Raw genomic sequence first — 20707 nt, 5'->3', positions numbered from 1 at the left:
GTGTGTATTCTATTTGCCATCTGTTAGAGGTGGGCCAGTTATTGTCTGTTAATTGGGCAGTTTTCTTTATTTCTTCCACAAACCAATCCTCCCTCTGGGAAATATCTTCTGTTAATGGGCTATTGAGTCTCACTGCATGACTGATGAAATTACATTATACCATTGTGAGATGCTCCGCCCAGGGGGAGGAGCCAAGCATTCCTTCCTGGATATAATCTGAGATTTTGGGACACCAGAGCAACCCATCTGCACCACGACCGGACCTTCAGAAGAAAACTACATTCTTCTACAGGATCACTGCTTCAACAGAACCACATCTGCCACTCCAGGAGGACTGCAGCCACCATTTAATCGGACTGCTACCAACACCCTGACCAACAGGGTGTCAGGTCATATTCTGACTCTTGTCAGTAGGTTTTTTTTTGTTTGTACTGTTACATTTGCATTTTTTAGCTTCCCTAGTAAAGAACTGTTATTCCTATTCCCATATCTTTACCTGAGAGCCTTTTAATTTCAAAATCAAAATAATTTGAAGGGAGGAGGTTTACATTTTCCATTTCCGGGGAGGCTCCTACCTTCCTTAAGCAGACACCTGTCTTTTCAAACCAAGACAGATACACATAATAATTGGTTGAGGTTAAAAAGAAAGCCATTAAGGACAGAGACTTTGATACTGCGTCAGAAATCTTTTTGGCCCCCATGGGAGTTAGCCCGAGGAGGGAAATCAGCAGCATACTCCTGGAAAAACTGGCAGCCCATGGCCTGGACAGGGGCAATCTTTGCTGGGTGCCCTAGGTTACAATATAAAAATGTATTATATTCCCATCTTCAAGACCTGTTGAAACCAGGAGGGGCATTGTTTTTCCTTATGTCCTGTTGATGGGCCCATCAATGCCTTGCCGCATGACTCAGAAATAACTCCCTCTGGAAGCCATTTCTGTTTAATGGGAAATCAAGGATCCACCACATGACTCATAGAATGATATCGGCCCATTGTGAGATGCTCTGCCCAGGGGGGAGGAGTTAAGCATCCCCGCCTGGATATAATCTAGGCTTTGGGACAGGACAAGCAACCCTTACCAACTGGTTCCCAGAGGACAAGAGGTACCAGATCTTTCCACGGGATCACCACTTCAACAAGACCATTTCATCTGGACTGCTACCACCACCCCAACTAGCAGGGTGTCAGGTTGTATTCTGACTCTGTCAGTGGTATTTCTTTTGTATTATTACATGGGTTTTTTTTCCTTCCTTTTCTTAATAAATTGTATTTGACTTGGAGCCTCTCACTGGTTTTGCTTTCAAACAAGAACATAATTTTGGAACCCAATGGGGAATAGCAAGGTACTGAGAAAAGTCACGATTACAATTTTGTATTGTAGAAGGTATCTATTCACTATGATGCTTAACATGCTTATATGGGTCTTATACCTAGCTCTCTATATTTTCCCGCACATGGGAAATTATCTGGCAATTGTAATGCTCATGTGTAGTCCAGGGTATGGTATGACAATTGCTTTATTGGTCTATTATGTCTATTGAATTATAACTTCCGAGGCAATGAACATAATTCGGAATATGTACCCAATTCTGTTTGCTTGTCCTAATCTAGGCTGCTACATCTGGGGCCTCGACAAAGACACCCAGCCCCTGGGGGGAGGGGTAAAGAAGTATTTTTTCTAACCTTTCAGGCTTGACACAGCAGTTTTTGAAAATGTTGAGTTCCCTCTGGATGCCAAGGACAGCATAATGTTGTTGTTAGTTCTGCTTTGTCTTCTCTGCACAGTCTGCAACATGCTTAGAAACAAAACACTACATAGTGTGATGCAGCGTGTACTTGAGGAAGAGGAAACGAGAAGCAAAGCAACAGCGTCTGTGTCCACACAGAATGCCACAGAGGAGAAAAGAACCAAATGCAATACAGCAGCACCCATGTCTACGCAGACTGTCATGGAGGAGGAAGGAACCAAAGGCAAAACAACAGAGTCTGTGTCTAGGCAGACTATCACAGATGAGGAAGGAACCCAAAGCGCCACCAGCATCTCCACACAAACCGTCACCGAACCAGAACAGCCTGAACCAGTAGCAGTTGCCCCCATTCAAAAGAAGAAATCAAAGAGCAAATCAGTCCGCATAGTGACTGACGAGGACGCGGCAGGACCTTCGCACCCAGCAGAAGAGACAGAGCCAGAAATCATCACTCGCTCTACATCCCTGGTTGAGCTGCATGACCTGCGGAAGGAATTCACCCACCAGACGTATGACTCCATCCTGACTTGGCTGCTCCGCATCTGGGACGCTGCAGCCAATGACACCATTCTGGATGGAAGTGAGGCCAGGCATCTGGTATCGCTGCCGCAGGATGTGGTCATTGACCAGGGGATCAGGAGAACCCAAGAAACTCTCAGCCTCTGGCAGCGACTGCTGACAAGTGTGAGGGACAGATACCTTTGTAAAGAAGACCTCCTGGTGCACCAAGGAAAATGGAACACCACGGAACAAGGTATCTGATGCCTGAGGGAATTGGCTGTGCTGGAGATAATTTTCTCAGAAGATGAGAGATTACTTAAGATTGTGTCCAGTGCACATCGCAATAGTGGTTGAGATTTGCATGGCTTGGACCAGAGATGTACTCCCGTTACCTGGCAACACTGCAGTGGAGGGAAGGCGAGGACAGGGTGGGCGTCTTGGTCAATAAACTAAGAATTTACGAGGACACTGTCACTGCCCCATTTTGTACACGTCTCATCTGTGGAAACAAGGTTGGCTGAGCAAGTCCGGAGCTTGATTGAAGAGAGTCATCAGAAACTAAAAAAGGAACTTAAGGAAGAAGTTGACCACATCTCACCAGAACCAACAAGGGTCTCTGCCATTAGGAGCCGGCATTCCCCAGCCAAGGAGGGAGGATACACTCCACGAGTTAACCTCTGGTTTTTCCTTCAGGAGCATGGAGAAGGCATGAGGAAGTGGGATGGAAAACCCACCTCCTCCTTAGCAGCCTGAGTACATTAACTGAAAAGAGGAACACCTAACACGAGAAGCTCATCTAGAATCAATGCTGCTCCAGTCTCTCACACACAGAATTCCAGACAATATAGGAATGATGATATGACTGATCCTCTTGAAGGAACCTCAGGAACCTATTTACAGGAAGAGAACAACGTGTGCCATTACGAGGAATAGAGAGGCCCTGCCTCTAGCCAGGTCGAGGACAGGGACAATCGGATGTATTGGACTGTGTGGATCCAATGGCCTGGCACATCTGACCCTCGAAAATATATGGCTTTGGTTGACACCGGTGCCCAATGTACCCTGATGCCATCAAGGTATGTAGGAGCAGAATCCATTTCTATTTCTGAGGTAACAGGAGGATCCCAGCAGCTGACTGTATTGGAGGCCGAAGTGAGTTTAACTGGGAATGGGTGGCGGAAACACCCCATCATGACTGGCCCGGAGGGCCCCATACATCCTTGCCATACACAATCTCAGAAATGGATATTTCAAAGACCCAAAAGGACATTGTTGGGCTTTCGGGATAGCTGCTGTAGAGACAGAAGACATCAGGAAACTGAATACCTTACCTGGCCTCTCAGATGGCCTCTCTGCTGTGGGACTGCTGAGAGTTGAAGAACAACAGGTACCAATCACCACAGCAACATTACACGGTTGGCACTATTGTACCAAGAGAGACTCTGTGATTCCCATCCATGAGATGATCCATAAATTGGCAAGCCAAGGGGTGGTCAGGAAGGCTCTTTCCAGCTTCAACAACCTTATATGGCCAGTGTGTAAGTCCAGTGGAGAATATAGACTGACAGTGAATTACAGTGGCCTGAATGAGGTCACACCACCACTGAGCGCTGCTGTGCCAGACATGTTGGAGCTTCAGTACGAGCTGGAATCCAAGGAAGCAAAGTGGTACGTGACCATTGATATTGCCAACGCCTTCTTCTCCATTCCTTTGGCAGCAGAATGCAGGCCTCATTTTGCCTTCACCTGGAAGGGAGTCCAGTACACCGGGAACCAACTGCCCCAGGGGTGGAAGCACAGTCCCACCATCTGCCATGGACTGATCCATACCGCACTGGAAAAGGGCAAGGCTCCTGAACATGTACAGTATATCGATGACATCATTGTATGGGGGAGCACAGCCGGGGAAGTCTACAAAAAAGGAGAGAAGATTATCCAGATTCTGCTGAAAGCTGGTTTTGCCATTAAGTGAAGCAAGGTTAAGGGACCAGCTCCAGAAATTCAGTTTCTCGGAGTCAACTGGCAAGATGGACGTCGTCAGATCCCGACAGAAGTAATCAACAAGATCACAGCTATGTCTCCACCTACCAACAAGAAGGAGACACAAGCTTTCCTAGGTGCCATAGGCTTTTGGAGAATGCACATTCCCGAGTGCAGCCAGATTGTGAGCCCTCTCTACCTGGTCACCCACGAGAAGAACAATTTCCACTGGGGCCCTGAACAGCAACAAGCCTTCACCCAGATCAAGCAGGAAATCGCTCATGCGGTAGCCCTTGGCCGAGTCAGGACAGGACCAGAGGTGAAGAACGTGCTCTACTCTGCAGCTGGGAACCATGGTCTGTCCTGGAGCCTTTGGCAGAAGGTGCCTGGGTAGACTCGTGGTCGACCTCTGGGATTCCGGAGCTGGAGCTACAAAGTCTCTGAAGCAAATTACACTTATATTATTTTTCTAGCTACTATTACTACGATGCTTCTAAAAATATATTAAAGAGACTATTCCAGTTAAGCATCTGGAGCCTGGCCAAGTCCTAGCCATAACTAGTGGAGAAATATACCAATAAACCCAAGTGTTTCCTACATCAAAACTATATTCAAGTCATTTTGACTTGCCAAATTTGGACCTATAACAGCTAAACCTCTTTTTAAAGTGAACTTGGAAATCTTATCCAGGAATGATTTTCTAAGTCCTCACTTTAAAAATTAAGTTTGTCAATTACTACAGACTCTAAGTAATAGTACAATACTTAAGAAATTGATAATGCATTGTTTTAAATTGCCATTTTATTTTTCATGTACTACTAATTGCATGTATTATCTGATTTATTTTTACTTAGTAAGAGTTTATTGTTTTCTTACATATTGTTATGCTTTTATGATGCCTTCATGTTCATAACGAGAAACACACATGTTATTAAAAACCAAAAAAGTAGGAGGGAATGTAGCCCCTCCAGAACTTTACACTAATATTTGCACTAAAAAAATTTGCATCAAATCAAATTTGACCCTTTATTTTCCTAAAACACCCTTAGAACCCCAAGAATTAGAGCCCCTGGGCTCTGTGAAAATGGATTTTTGTGTTAATTTTAAATACACAAGAAGAAATCAGTCTAAAACTTTTGAAATGTTTCTCCCTATTTCCCCGTGTATGCGAATCAAACCTTTTGGTACAATTATACTTCTGGCAACCTTTCTAAATCCAGTAATGCCCCCCCCTGCAGCTGCCATCAGGAATGTTTTTAGTTTATAAAGATCAAGCTTGAGCCTTTTAGTGGCTGGAGTTTTTAGCTAAAAGATTCTTTTTAAGATGGGTATGTATGTTATGATTTTGATAATAATTGTATTAGTCATGATACTTTGCTTTCTTCAATGTGTGCAGAGATTAATTATTAAGGCCATTAAAGGAGTGGCTTTGGCTGAAAAGAGGAGGGGGAGATATTGAGATGTTGGGATACACAAGACAGATTATGGACTTTGGACTTGGTTAGCATAAGAGATTTGATAACAGGATGCCTTGGCAAGAGCAAACAGAACTTTGAGGATTAAATCAAGATTGCAAGAAGATTAAATCAGACTGACTTACCAGAAAAAGAAAATTACATCAAGCCTTCTGCAAGCAAGAGATGTTTAAAATGCATAAGTTTGTTTATGTGATTTTTAACCCAATCATTGTAGTAGAACATTACTAACCTTCCTAAAATAATATATAAGCATTTGTCTCCCACAATCAAATCAGATTCTTTGACCATCACACTGAGTCCCCATCTCTGTCTCTTCATTGCTGATAGTGACTTTATTCTGAAAGAGGCATTTATTGTCTAAATAGAACAGGAGGTGTATATGTGGGAAAAAGTGTTTGTGACTGGACTTTATCTTTGGGTTTATCTATTAGCAGAAGAAGGGGGAGTGTGTAGAAAATTAAATGACTCGAGCTGCTGTTTGCAAATAGATGACAATGGAAAAGTAAGGAAACAAATAACAAAGGGAATTGTGATGGCTAACATCTGACCTGAAAGCCTCACAGGCACAAGTAACCCTGACCTTAACTCGATCAGCCTATACCTGTGATAGAAAGGAAACATCTTTGGGAGAGAGGGCACTGAGGTGGAGGGACTTGGCTGCAGAGAATTGATGCCAGCCAATCCCTGACGAGCATGTATGCAGGTAGCTATTGGTCAGTGAACTGGGTGGCACCAAGATTCTAGCCAACTGGAGTCAACTATATAAAAGCAAGTGGTGAACAATAAAGTATTGTTATAGCCACATGAACCTAGGAGTGTCGTGTCCATCTCAACTGCGACAATGGTGACCCCCAATGTGATGGTGATAGCCTAGCCACGTAGAGAGCGGGAAGACGGAGCCCAGCGGAAAGGTAGCTTGGAGAGCTGCCAGTGGCATGTAGAGCTGCGAGAGTCCAGACCATGGTAAATAGAAAGTATCTGCTGGGGACATGCGCACCCGAGTCCTGACAGAATAAAAAGCTGTAGTAAAGATAGGGACCCTCTTTTTATGCAAACAGGAGTAAAAAATATGACGAACAGGCTCTGCAAACCTTACCATTGTGGTGCAAGAGCCATGGACTGGACGCAACCGTAGAAGCCGCTGTTAACATTCAAACATGGGAGCGGGATGGTGAATTGATATTGAGTCGGCCTCCCGAGGTGACAAAACTAAAAATATCATGACGACGTGGTGGCAGGTGTTGGACATGTTAAAACTGATAAAAGCCGAGCGGAATGCAAAAGCAGCAGCAGAGGCACCCCGGGTGCCACCCACTGAAATATCCCAAAATGACAGAGCACGGGGGAAAGCAGTTACAGGAATAGGTGCCACATCGAGTTTGCAAGCAGAAATGACGGATGAGAAATCAGAAGGGGAGAGACTGTTTTCCGAGCCCCCTATCTCCACAACACTGCCCCATGGTGCCGCTGGAGCCCTCCCAGCACTGCGCGTACCCGTGCCATGAGCAGACCCACTGGCACCTGGAGCCGTGGGACGCTGTGAAAAAGCTTTTGTGTCTTGGACGACTGTGTGCGAGGTGCTCATATTTTCACTAAATGACAGTTTATTAGGGAAATTCAGTTTTAGCTGTGTGATTATAGTGTATTTATGGAATCAGATAGCATTAATACACAGAGTTTTTATGAAGTGATTTGGTTATAAGATAATTATTTAATGTTACTTATATGCATTCCTTTAGTTATATTATTAAAAGTTTACTTATAGGTATTTTAGGGAAACCCTCTCAGTCAAGGCTTAAGGCTTTGGCCAAGCCCTAGCCCTGGCTGACTGGGTGATAGTAAAAGGGTTTAAAATCATGGGTATTTGGGGAGTTAGAAGTAAAACTAAGCTTAGTAGGCCCTGGGAAAATACCCTGGGAAAGTATAGGCCTTGTACTTGCTAGAACTGCACCTGTGTAGCTAATATATGATAAATGATGGAATTGTTAGATGTAATGATTGTTTAGTAAATAAATATAATTACTGTTTAATCGTAAGAATAATCATGGGAAACTGTGGTCAGGGGCTTGAGAAAGATCACGAGAAATTCACGCTTGGATAAAGTCAATGTATACAATAGAACAATATAAGTTTAATAATTAATATGTAAGTTATATAACGATAGAATATAAAACACGTTCAGCTCGAAAGCCATGTCGGAGTCAGATTTGGGTCTGTACCCCTGATTCCCAGCACCTGCATATAATCATATCCCGTGATTATGTATGTTCCTGAACGCTAACATGGGGATTATAACCTCAGACCCAGGTGTTTCTGCACTGAAAGTGTAATCAAGTCATTTTGACTTGCTAACTTGATCTTACGAAAGCTGGACCCCCTTTTTGAGGTAAACTTGAAACCTTTCTGGCAAAGCCCACTGGTACCTGGGCTAGCTCTGTACACTCCGGTAGCCACGACAGGAGTGGGGAACAGATGGGGACTGGAGTTTGAACACAGCTGAACTGGAAGAGCTGCAAGCTCTACAGTGCATGCTGTTACAGCCACGGTAGGGACCAGGCAAAGGAGGAGGCTCTTTGTCTTGATGTTCCACGGGGAAAGTTTATTCCAGGTGGAGGGAGCAGGACAAAATTGCCCCTCACCCTCGTTTGCAAGGGGTTTTGTTCAGATCCAAGTCAGGGGGTAGATACAAACAGCTAACCAATAGGGAATCCTCAGGGGAGGAGGGAGGGGATTACATCAACACTGTGGGACCAATCAGGATAGAGGGAGGCGAGGGGAAAGGTCACATGGGCCAATGGGGTGTTGTGGATTAGGGGATTTCCAAGTGGGTGTTTCAATCAGGGATTGGCCCAGGGGGTGAGTGGTAGGGAACATTCAGGAAAAGGGGGCAGGGTTGCCTTGACAGGCAGGGAAGGAGAGCAAGGTTGCCTTGACAGGCAGGGAAGGGACTGGAACAAAGGGAGGGGAATAGCTTGAGCTTTAAGGGAGGGTACAACTTAGGGAAAAACCAACTTGGGGAAAATGTGGGGGGATAACAAAATGAACCATTTAACAATAACTTAATGAAATAAACACGAACAGCAACATCTTTCCTTGAAAAGGTTCTCCAGGTTCTTGCTGTAAAATGGGGCTCCCCAGCGATGGCAGACTCTGGGTGATGGTAAAGTATTTAGGCAATTATAAGTATTACCTTGCTGATTTTTGCTCAGTAGTGCTTGTTGTTTTATTAGATGTATTGTTTTACTGTTCATAGTAAGAAAAGTGCATGTTATGTTAAACACTCTCCTGAATTTAATAGGTTGAAATATGTTCATGTTATATTTGTTAAAATAAAGAAGAGGGAGTGCGGGGATGGTATATACCCGCCACGAAAGCCGAATGTTGGGAGTTATAGATGCAGAGTATACTGGACAAATATGTGCCATGGTATCAACACCTACTCCTCTTGTGACCATCCCAGCTAAAAGTCACATTGTTCAACTTATACCTTTTAAGTCTTGTGTCCCTAAAACAGATTCAAAGCTACGAGGAGACCTAGGCTTTGGATCGATGGGAGAACCTCAAGTAAACTGGACTCGGGTCGTATCTGATGGTTTGTATTCTTACAATGCCTCAGGCAAATCCATCCCACCTCAAAGTTAGTGGGATGATAGATATCGGAGCAGATGTTACTATCATATCTGCTAATACATGGCCTCAATTATGGCCCATCACGGCTGTAGGATCTGTTGTTGCTGGCCTCAGAGGTACCACATAAAGTTACTTAAGTAGTAAACCTGTGTTAGTTAAGAATCCAGAAGGACAGACAGACAGCCATGATCCGTCCCTATGTTACTGCCGTACCACTCAACCTATGGGGAAGGGATGTCTTGTCAGTGTGGGGAGTTTGGGTAGGAACGGATTTTTAATGGTGGCCACTGTGCTGAAGGTTGTGAAGCATCCTACATTAGCTTTAAAGTGGCTCACTGAACGACCTGTATAGGTTCATCAGTGGCCCCTTGAAAAAGAAAAATTAAATGCTCTTAAATTGTTAGTTCAAGAACAATTAAATCAAGGACATATTGAGCCATCGACAAGTCCATGGAACTCTCCTGTGTTTGTGTTTAAAAAGAAATCAGGTAAATGGAGGTTAGTCCATGACTTAAGGACAATTAATGCAATTATGGAAAGTATGGGTGCTTTACAGCCTGGAATGCCATCCCCAACTATGATACCTGCCACCTGGGACATTTTGATTGTTGATTTTGTTTTTTTCACTATTCCCTTACATCCTGATGACACCCCAAAGTTTGCATTTACAGTGCGCTCTATCAATCATGCAGCACTAGTCGAGTGTCATCAATGGAAAGTGCTGCCACAGGGTATGAAAAAATAGCCCTTCAATTTGTCAATGATATGTTGCACAGGTGCTCTCAATAGTGAGAGAACAATTCCCAGGAGCATACTGTTATCATTATATGGATGACATTTTAATAGCAACCCCAACCAAAGACGGCCTTTTACAGATTCACCCAAAATTAATGCAGGCACTGCAAGAGTTCGGGTAGCAAATTGCACCAGAAAAGGTGCAACAACAACCCCCATGGAAATACTTAGGCGTTAAAATATTAGCTCAAAAAAATACAGCCACAAACGGTACAATTTTCAACCAAGGTCCAAACATTAAATGATGCACAAAAACTTTTGGGTATCATCAATTGGGTACGACTCTATTTAGGGTTAACCAACCCACAATTATCACCCTTGTTTAATATTCTTAAGGGTGACCCTGAGTTAACTTCTCCAAGGAAATTAACTCCAGAAGCGAAAACCGCACTTGAAACACTAGAGCGGGCCATAACAAACAGATAAGTTTATCGGATATGTTCTGAAGTTTGTATTACAGTGTTTGTTGTTATTGTTGATTTACACCCTACAGGTATCATTGGTCAGTGGGACACTCAGTGGTCTGACCCACTACACATTTTGGAGTGGATCTTTTTGACCCATCAACCTAAAAAGACAGCACCTCCTATTTTGGAGTTAATTGCACAATTAATCATTAAATGCCGTCAAAGATGTTTACAGCTGAATGCTAAAGATCCCTCAAAAATTATTATACCAGTACAACAAGAATATTTTGAATGGTGCTTTGCAAATAGCACAGCGCTACAAAGTGCTTTACAAAACTTTACCAGGCAAATTACCTATCACTTACCTAGTCACAAAATGTTGCAATTAAGTGAGACCACTGCGTTGTCTCTGAAACCACTAAACCATCACATACCCCTGAAAAGTCTCACAGTTTTTACTAATGGGTCTGGGAAAACAGGAAAAGCCATTGTGACCTGGAAAGGTAACAATGAATGGCAAACACTAGAGGGTCGCAATAGTGGATCACCTCAGCTAGTTGAATTACATGCTGTAGCCATGGCTTTTCAACGTTTTCCTCATGTTCCTTTAAATATTGTAACTGATTCTGCTTATGTTGCAGACATCCCATAACGATTGCACTGAGCACTGTTAAAAGAAATGGATAATGCTGCATTATTTGAATTGCTAAAAACTTTGTGGCATACAATCCAAGTCAGAACATGTCCCTATTATATATTGCATATTTGGAGTCATACAAATTTGCCAAGCTTTATAGCAGAAAGTAATGCCTGAGCTGATTGGCTAGCTAGCCCTGCCTGGACAGCGCCACAACCATATATGCTAGCACAAGCAAGAGCATCACATGCCTTTTTCCATCAAGGTGTTCGAGTCCTACAACGACAATTCCTGTTAACAAATACAGAGGCACACAATATTGTTAATACCTGTGCTGACTGTCAAGGCCACACTGCGACACTGCAGATGGGAGTTAACCCCCGTGGTCTGTGAGCCTTACAAGTTTGGCAGACAGATGTCACACACATCTAGGAATTTGGTCGCCTAAAATGCATGCATGTTTCAATAGACACTTTTTCATCTGCCATATGAGCCTCAGTTCACACTGGAGAAAGAAGCCGTGATGCCATCGCACATTGGCAATTAGCCTTTGCTGCCCTAGGCATTCCCCATACTATAAAAACTGACAATGGCCCTGCATATGTCTCACAGAACACTCGAAAATTTATACAACTCTGAGGTGTGTCGCACCACACTGGTATTCCTCATTCCCCTACAGGAAAAGCCATTGCTGAGCGTGCCCATGGCACTTTAAAGCGTATCCTTGAAAAACAAAAAGGGGGAATGTGTGGTGAAACCCTGCAAAGTAGGGTGGCCAAAACCCTGTTCACTTTAAATCACCTCACAATATTGCCAAACTCCCAAAACCCTGTTATCTTAAACCATTTTTTATCATTACAGTCTTCTAGTGACGTCCAGTCACCCAAACCTAAGGTACTGGTACAGGACCTCATAACCAATAAATGGGAAGGTCCTTAGGACCCTGTCACTTGGGGATGCGGGTATGCCTGTCTTTCCACAGATTCATTCAACGGGTACCTGCTTGGTGCGTGCATCCTGCTCTACGCTCTGCTCTGGATCACAACCAACAACGCCCCTCTGACGGCCCCACAGCAGACGCCATAGAACAGTAACCAGAACAACCTTTTGCACCTGCTGTATAGAAATATGGAACTTTTGGAACAACAATTTACCTATGACTTCACTTAAACCTCAAGAGTCAAGCAATTTAAAGACATTAACAGCAGAAGGATGTGTAACTTTTAATTATACACCTGGACATGACCTGTAAGACCAAACTGAAACAAGAAAGCAAAATACTTCTTTTGATAGTTTTTTGATTTTACTTGTTTATAACAGAAGATAAATAAAACTTCCTTAAGTTGGAGTGATTCGGTTATAGATGTAAATAGCCTGTGGCATGCCACCCAGTAAAATTGTACTGTTACTGATCTGTTACTGATCTTTTGTCATTAGCTCCTGGACATGGTTGTAAAAAATTTGATGACACGTGTTGTGTGAGAAATTTTAGATCAGTGGCTAGAAAGGTTAGGCTTGTCAAAACAGATGAAGAGCCTTATTCAAACTGGGCTCATCACCTTTGTGTTATCATAATTGTTTCACTTGTCATCCTGTCTGCGAAGGGCTCCGCAGAGGATGACAAGGACTGCCTTTGTAGTTGAAAAACAAAAAGAGGGAACTGTGATGTCTGACAGCTGACCTGAAAGCCTCACAGGCACAAGTAACCCTGACCTTAACTCGATCAGCCTATACCTGTGATAGAAAAGAAACATCTTTGGGAGAGAGGGCACTGAGAGGCGGAGAGACTTGGCTGCAGAGAACAGACGCCAGCCAATCCCTGATGAGCATGTATGCAGGTAGCTATTGGTCAGTGAACTGGGTGGCACCAAGATTCTAGCCAATTGGAGTCAACCATATAAAAGCAAGTGGTGAACAATAAAGTATTGTTATTGCCACATGAACCTAGGCGTGTCGTGTCGTGTCTTTCCAACTGCAACAGGGAATAAGAAAGTTAGCTCATGTATTGGTCCAAATGTAGAAAGGATGGGAATGGGACATGTTTTCATGGTTACCTGGTGGACTATGGGTTAAACGGATGCTTTTTTTCCTCTTATGTGCTGTAGCAACTCAAATCTTTTTACCATGCATGATCCCTTGCTTAGTGCAACTTATTCAACATGTGATCAAGGGGATGCAGGTAGTAGCCATGCCTACTGATCCAGAGATGGCTACAAAAGGACAGAAATTGACGTCACTACAAATAATTGCAAAACCAAAAAAAAGACCCAGGAACAGAAAATTAATTCAGTCATAACTAAAGTTGTTAAAGGCAATTACTGAGAAAATAAAAAAGGAGGTATTGAAAGGAATGAGGGATTTGTCTTTACAAACAAACTGTGGGTCTGCTGATAAATAAAGTTAGATACAGAAAGAGAGATGAAAGAAACAATCAGAATAACCATAAATTCCATAGGAATTCCACTGATTGACACAAGGAAAAGAAAAAGAGGGGGAGTATACATTAGAAGGGGGTCTTAGGTGCAATGAACAAAGTTCCTGATACTCCCGGGCAGGGCCTTCCTTGTTCCCATGGCAACACTGAAACAACTACTAACTCTAGCTGAGTGCCGATATTGAAATGTTAATTAGCTAATTGCTCTGTTTGTTTTCTCTAAACTACCTGGAGATAACCTGCCTCCCACCCCCCATGCTGTCATTCTGGGACTAAAATGCAAATAAAAAAAACCCCTTGGGATCATGGGAATGTTTTTAAGGGATAAAGACACCCCTAAATAAAGAACTAAACACAGTAGAGGGGGCTAGACAAATGCCCTAGCTGAGGAAGAGGGAAACACATTCCCCTAATCAACTTTTGCCCGCCACCATCACCTAAAAACGACTAGACTAGACTAGGCTGTGGGAAGCGGAGAGACAGAAAGGCAGAACTTCCTGGTGCTGCCACAAGGGAAGGAGTGGGGACAGCTGTTGTTCTGGACTTCAGCAACAGACTCTGCATGCCTCCTCACCCTTCGACTGCTGGTGTGCCACAAGGAAAGAAGAAGGGACGGCTGCTGCTCTGGACTTCAGTGACAGACTCTGCATGCTTCTTTCCCTTCCGGCTACCTGGGAAAGCTACAACAGTGGGGGCGAGCTCCGTGTCGGGCCCCCTGCCCAGCTGATCTTTTTAATAAAAGAGCTGACCATTAATAAAGGCATTAGCCCTGTTCATTTCATTAGGCATTAGGCATTTTGAGAAGTCTGTACCTCTGAAGTACCTCAGCCAATGAGGAAAGAGAGAGGGAAACGCAGCTGGGAAATCAGGACAAAAAGGAGGCTGTGTCCTCTAACAATGTGAGAAACCCCAGTGGAAATGCCCCATGGTCTCTCCCTTTATTCAAATAAAGTTACAGGACTCCTTTGTCTCCTTTTTGGACATAACCTCGGGTGTTTGTGGATTAATTTTCCTGACAAAGGGATTATGGCTGCTTTGAGAATTCACTGGGACCTCCATACCCCCTGGCATCCTGAGAATTCAGGTCAAGTAGAAAGCATGAATGGAGAAATGAAGAAACACCTTTTGAAGATGGTGACAGTAACTGAGATGCCACTGATAGGGAAGATGTCTTTACAAAGAAATGGGTGAGGATATAGGTGTTAACGTCTTTGAAATGGGTCTTAATGTCTCTACTAACTTCAAGCATCAGGTTCGTTACAGAGTCTAGACAGCTTGGCTCCTGAAACAGTCAAGTGGGTCTGCACAAGCCTGAAGTTCTGAACTTCAGGGGTAAAATGACAGGTTCAAGGAGGGGATATGTGTTAGGTGGTTCTGGAAGGCTGTACCTTCATAGTACCTCAGCCAATAGGGAAAGGAAGAGGGCAACATGCAGCCAGGAGTTTAGGATAAAAGGAAGTTGCGCCCTTCGAAACCTCGAGAGAGACAACCCTGTGGGCATGTGGCCCAGTGAACTCTCTCCCTTTATTCGAACAAAGTTGCAGAACTCCTCTGCCTCCTTTATGGACACTGGCTTTTTATAGTGTGATCTTCCATACAAGAGGAGGGCCACAAAGATGATGCATGGGGTTGTTGTGACCCAATTGCAGGACCCAGCACTTGGTCTTGCTGAATTTCATACAATTGTCCTTGGCCTATCAATCCAGTCTGTCCAGATCCCTTTTGCAGAGCTTTCCTAACTTCAAGCAGATTAACACTCCTGCCCAGCTAGGTGTCATCTGAAAACTTACTGAGGGTGCACTCAATCCCCTCATCCAAATCACTGATAAAGATATTAAACAGAATTGGCCCCAATACTGAGCCCTGGGGAACACCATGTGTGACTGGCTGCAACTCCATTCACCAAAATTCTTTGAGCCCAACCATCCAGCCAGCAGAGTACACCCATCAAAACCACGAGCAGACAGTTTCTCCAGGAGGATGCTGCAGGAGACAGTGTCAAAGGCTTTACTAAAGTCCAGATAGACAATATGCACAGCCTTTTCCTCATCCACTAGGCAGGTCACCTGGTCATAGAAGGAGATCAGGTTAGCCAAGCAGGACTTGCCTTTCCTAAACCTATGCTGGCTGGGCTTCACTCCCTGGTTGTCCTGTATGTGCCGTGAGATCGCACTCAAGATTATCTGCTCCATAACCTTCCTCGGCACACTTTGATATGTTATGGTGATCTGTTTTCTGAACTTAGCAACGTTACCCAATAAAAATGGACTGGTAAACCATACAGACTGCAACTGATTTAGAATTGGCCCTAAAACTAGGATGCAATTAATAAAAGATTAAAAAAATCATTATCCAGTAAATGGTTTATAACTTCAGAGCTGAATGAAATATGGAAAAATCTATTATAGTCTCTTTTCTGACTGATGGACAAGCATGACAAATTTGCCTTGAACATTAATATGACCAGCTCTAGTGGGAAGCTTAATTTGGATTCTAGGCAATTTGATGACACTAAGGGATTGTTTATATTTAGATCATTGCATGACCTTTCAGATTAAAAAAAAATATTAGATTTTGTAGTGATTTTTCCTTCCTCTTATGTTTTCCCATTTTATTCAGTTGAAATCAAGTGCCATATCTCTTCTGAGAAAGATTGAATGACATCCCACTCATAAAATCATTTTAAACAGAACATTTATTAAATCAATGAACAGCTAACAGGTTCTGACTTCTCCCATTCCCAACATTTGTTCAGGAGCAGGCATGTCAAAGGCATATTTTAGAATAGCCTGATGCACAGGAACAAGAGGGGAATCATCTTTCACTTCATAATTCCCTCTGTTGTCCTTAGTGGGAACCTGTAGAGGGATTTCATGGCAGGCCTCACTGCTGTCGCATATGGTGATTCACCAACTTAGATTTTTGCTTTTCTTGTATAAGGGATCAGACTCTGCTGCCAAAGAGGCAAACTTAATGCTTAATACCTGGTTTTGCACTTCAATATTAATTACTGGATATGAGTTTGGGTTTGGCTTGGTTTTTTGTGATTGTATATTTCTACCCCCTTAAAAATTGCATGCTCTCACCTTCCCTATTGTAAGTTATTGTCATTTATCCAAATGTGACAAACATTTATAGCAAGGTGCTTGAAACAAACTAAAAATACAATGTCCTAAATTCCAAATATTTCATGTTATGAACTAGATTTCCGTCGTGGACCGCGACCCTGCGGTGGCGGCGGCGGTTTTCCGCGCAGATCGCGCTCGCTCGTCTCGGCAGCGGCGCTCGCTGGTTGGCGGCGCGGCTTCGCGGCGGCGGCGGCGCTCTCTCTGCGCGGCTCCCGGGTGCTCTGTGGTGACTCTCTGCCTGCTCCGCGGCTTTGCGCTGGCCGTGGCCCCCACGTTGGGCGCCACTTGCGGCTGATCTTTACTTTTGTCTGCCCCGGTCAGCTCCCGAATGCCCGGCTTGGGCTTCTCAGCTTTTCGTCGGGGCCGGGGCTCGCCACAGTTTCCGGGCGCTTTTGCTGTCGCGCTCCGGGGTGGGCTGTTGGCCGCGCTTTGCCGTCGGCGCGAGGGAAGAAACAAAGAGGCAGGGAATTCGTCCAAATCCGTCCGCGTGGCGGCTGGATGCTTTATTGGCTGCGAGAGCTGCGATGGAAAGGCTGCAGCCGCTCCCAGCTTCGCACGGACGCAAATGGCCTCGAGCATGCCGAGGAGTGGGGTGATATAGGGAAGGGACAGGGCGGAGGGGGAGCCCTCCTGCCCAATGGGTACAGACATCGCGGTGATGACATGTACTACAGCGACCAATGGGAACACGGCAGGGGCGGACACGAGACTTTGGGGTGAGTGGGAACGCGAGAACGGGGAGACGGGCACGGAAACCACAGGAGTAGGGGAAAACTCGGGGGATGCACGAGGGTACAGAGAACTGGGGAACTAACAAAGGAAAAACCCATAATGTGAACCCAAACCTGGGATGCAACAGGTACACTAATCAACTTGTACGCCACAGCATCATCTAGCCTCTATTCAGAAGCTACCACTAGGTCAGGACATATGGAGACGTAGCTCTAAAAAGAGCAAGCTGCAGCTGACAGGGAGTGAAAGATTACTTAGAGAACAAATAGATTACTTTTTTCCTATTTCAAGAATATCGTTCAGAGGGCGGTTGAAACACACCTGATGACATGTCTTTGTACATTGCTTTCACTAGGAAAAAAAAAATCCTTTTTAACTGTCATGCAAGTGTAAGTCCTTGGCATCTCCTAAAGTTCTGAGAGTCTCTGAAGAAGATTCTGCTCAAAATTCATGGAATGTGGAAAGTCTGTGACTAGACTGAGTCAGGCTGGACTCTCCAGTCAAATCAATATTCGTATGAGCAGCTGTCATCTTGTAACAGAAGCCTACTGAAAAATCACATTGGACGCTTGACTCTTTGCAGTTGGATAGAGCCATATAATTTGATTCACCGGATTCGGTTCAAATCAGCAGCATTCAGATTAGCAAAGAAGCGTCCCTGTAGAAAGTTCATTACTAGACAAAAGCCAAGCTTACGCTATCTGTTCTGAAGAATGTTCTTTGATTCTGTAACTGAACTTTTGTGAGGGCTGCTGTCCTGCAAAAACCTAAGGTAGCTGTAGTTTATGGTAAATTACTGGCTGATTTTCCTAAAACATTAAATGCTTAAATTTAAAAGGGGATTAATAAGTGTTATTTTAACTAGATAACTGGAAAAAAATTTGATCAGTTTTGCAATGTTGCCTAATATCTCTCAGATATTGGAGTTTCATGATTCATCACCCTTTTATATTGCTTTATGGATAGCTGATAAAAAACAGTCATTAGTTTTATATCCTGGTATAGCACAGATTTGTATGCATGCACAGGTATTTTAATGTTCAGAAATGCAAAACATTTGTGTTTTTTTTTTAATGAACCCCCCATATCTCAAAGAATAAAACTGGTAATTTCCAATTTTTTATTAATGCTAGTGTTGCCAGAATTATTTTTGCTTTCATAATTCATATATATATATATATATATTCATATTCATAGCTCTGTAAGCTATTGTTATACGGTTATATAGTTCCTAGCTCGCTCCAGTACTTTTCCCTACCCTGACAGGCAGAAAGACAAAACACATTCCAGAGGCTCCAAACGCCCAGGGGGTCCAAGGCCCCTATCCCATCTTGGTTCTTCCTGGGAGTCAAGGCTGAAACCAGCTCTTCAAGACACATTTTCATAAACAAAGTTTAGTTCATAGGTACCAATCGCCACAGCAACAGTACACCATCAGCAGAATCATACCAAGAGAGACTCTGTGATTCCCATCCATAAGATGATTTGTAAACGGGAGAGCCAAGGGATGGTCAGCAAGGCTCATTCACCTTTCAGCAGCCCAATATGGCCAGTTCACAAGTCCAGTGGAGAATGAAGACTGACGGTGGATTACAGTGGCCTGAATTAGGTCACACCACCACTGAGCACTGCTGTGCCAGACATGTTGGAGCTTCAGTACGAGCTGGAGTCCAAGGTAGGAAAGTGGTTCCTCACCACTGATATTGTCAACGCCTTCTTCTCCATTCCTTTGGCAGCAGAATGCAGACCTCAATTTGCTGTCACCTGGAAGGGAGTGCAGTACACCTGGAACCGACTGCCCCGGGGTGGAAGCACAGTCCCACCATCTGCCATGGACTGATCCAGACTGCACTGGAAAAGAGCGAGGCTCCCGAACATCTTCAGTATATCGATGAAATCATTGTATGGGGGAGCACAGCCGGGGAAGTCTCCGAAAAAGGAGAGAAGATTTTCCAGATTCTGCTGAAAACTGGTTTTGCCATTAAGTGAAGCAAGGTTAAGGGACCAGCTCCAGAAATTCAGTTTCTCGGAGTCAACTGGCAAGATGGACGTCGTCAGATCCCGACAGAAGTAATCAACAAGATCACAGCTATGTCTCCACCTACCAACAAGAAGGAAACACAAGCTTTCCTAGGTACCATAGGCTTTTGGAGAATGCACATTCCCGAGTGCAGCCAGATTGTGAGCCCTCTCTACCTGGTCACCCACAAGAAGAACAATTTCCACTGGGGCCCTGAACAGCAACAAGCCTTCACCCAGATCAAGCAGGAAATCGCTCATGCAGTAGCCTTTGGCCGAGTCAGGACAGGACCAGAGGTGAAGAACGTGCTCTGCAGCTGGGAACCATGGTCTGTCCTGGAGCCTTTGGCAGAAGGTGCCTGGGGAGACTTGGGGTCAACCACTGGGATTCCGGAGCCGGAGCTGCAAAGGCTCTGAAGCAAAGCTCTCTCCCAATAGAGACGGAAATCTTGGCCGCCTGTGAAGGAATTCAAGCTGCCTCAGAAGTAATTGTCACCGAAACGCAGCTGCTTCTGGCACCCCAGCTACCAGTGCTGGGGTGGATGTTTAAAGGAAATGTTCCTTCCACACATCATGCTTCCGACACCACATGGAGTAATTGGATTGCCCTCTCACCCAGCGCACCCGTACTGAAAATCCGAATCGCCCTGTGATTCGGGAAATTATAACAAACTGTACTGAAGGGGAGACTTTTGGATTATCTTCTGAAGAAGGGGAGCAAGTGGCACGTACCAAGGAAGCCCCACCATATAATGAGCTACCGAAGACTGAAAGGCAATATGCCCTTTTCCACCACATCTGCAACTCCAGGAGGACTGCAGCCATGCCAATTTGGACGGCTACCAACACACTGGCCAAAGGGGTGTCAGGTTGTATTCTGACTCTGTCAGTGGTTTTTCTTTTGTATCATTGCATGAATTTTGTTTCTTTTCCATTTTCCTAATAAATTGAATTTCTGACTTGGAGTCTCTCACTGGTTTTGCTTTCAAACCAGAACATAAGGCAACCCAAATCAGTGTAAATAAGCGCCAGAAGATTTGCAATAGTCCAAATGAATTACACTGTTTGTGCAACTTCACATTAATACAAACTGTCAACTTGGTTTGCCTCTGGGCTCGCAACTCTATTGAACTGTCTTTCAAATTTAAAATAAATGCTATAGCTAAACCCGTTACAACTCTCCCCCCCACCACTCAAGCACAAACCCAAAATACACC

The 20707-nt window shown here is 44.2% G+C and overlaps 1 long non-coding RNA gene across 1 annotated transcript; it reads left to right on the top strand.

The window, feature by feature from the left end:
- Window positions 1-998: 998 nt before the first annotated feature.
- Window positions 999-20449, top strand: LOC137465622 (uncharacterized). The gene is made up of 2 exons (XR_010994732.1): window positions 999-1192; window positions 20360-20449. It is a non-coding gene; the product is annotated as an uncharacterized lncRNA (long non-coding RNA).
- Window positions 20450-20707: the final 258 nt, after the last annotated feature.

The sequence above is a fragment of the Anomalospiza imberbis genome (assembly GCF_031753505.1).
Source record: "Anomalospiza imberbis isolate Cuckoo-Finch-1a 21T00152 chromosome W unlocalized genomic scaffold, ASM3175350v1 scaffold_73, whole genome shotgun sequence".
In the NCBI taxonomy this organism is placed as follows: Eukaryota; Metazoa; Chordata; class Aves; order Passeriformes; family Viduidae; genus Anomalospiza; species Anomalospiza imberbis.
The sequence above is the reverse complement of the archived record's forward strand: the minus strand, read 5'-3'. Positions and strand labels throughout refer to the sequence as shown.